The following is a 454-nucleotide window of genomic DNA, read 5'->3' as shown; positions in this document are numbered from 1 at the left end:
CCATGCGAAAGAATTTTTAATTCGACGCAGGTAGAAAGAAGTAAACTTCGCAGAAAGATTCGATTTCGTGATAGTAGTTGTTCATTATCGTTTTCCCCTCATATTGAAGGATGTTCCGCTTCATTTTCGCACGTACTTTCACCATTCAAAAGGATTTTTAATTTGACGCAGATAGAAAGAAGTAAACTTTGCAGAAAGATTCGATTTCGTGATAGTAACTGCACATTATCGTTTTCGTTTCATACCCAGTAAACACAAAGTAACAGTAACATAACATCAATGTTACAATTTCGTGCGTTATAACTTGCGTGTTATATAACAGTTACATTATTGAGTAGGAAATTATAACATTGATGTTATGTTACTGTTACTTTGTGTTTACTAGGATATTGATGGATGCTCCACTTCATTTTCGCATGTATTTTCACCATGCAAAAGGATTTTTAATTCTACG

The sequence above is a fragment of the Odontomachus brunneus genome, unplaced genomic scaffold (genome assembly GCF_010583005.1).
Source record: "Odontomachus brunneus isolate Ranch 3 - 2012 unplaced genomic scaffold, Obru_v1 Obru_scaffold_206, whole genome shotgun sequence".
Lineage (NCBI taxonomy): Eukaryota > Metazoa > Arthropoda > Insecta > Hymenoptera > Formicidae > Odontomachus > Odontomachus brunneus.
Note: the sequence above shows the minus strand (reverse complement) of the source record.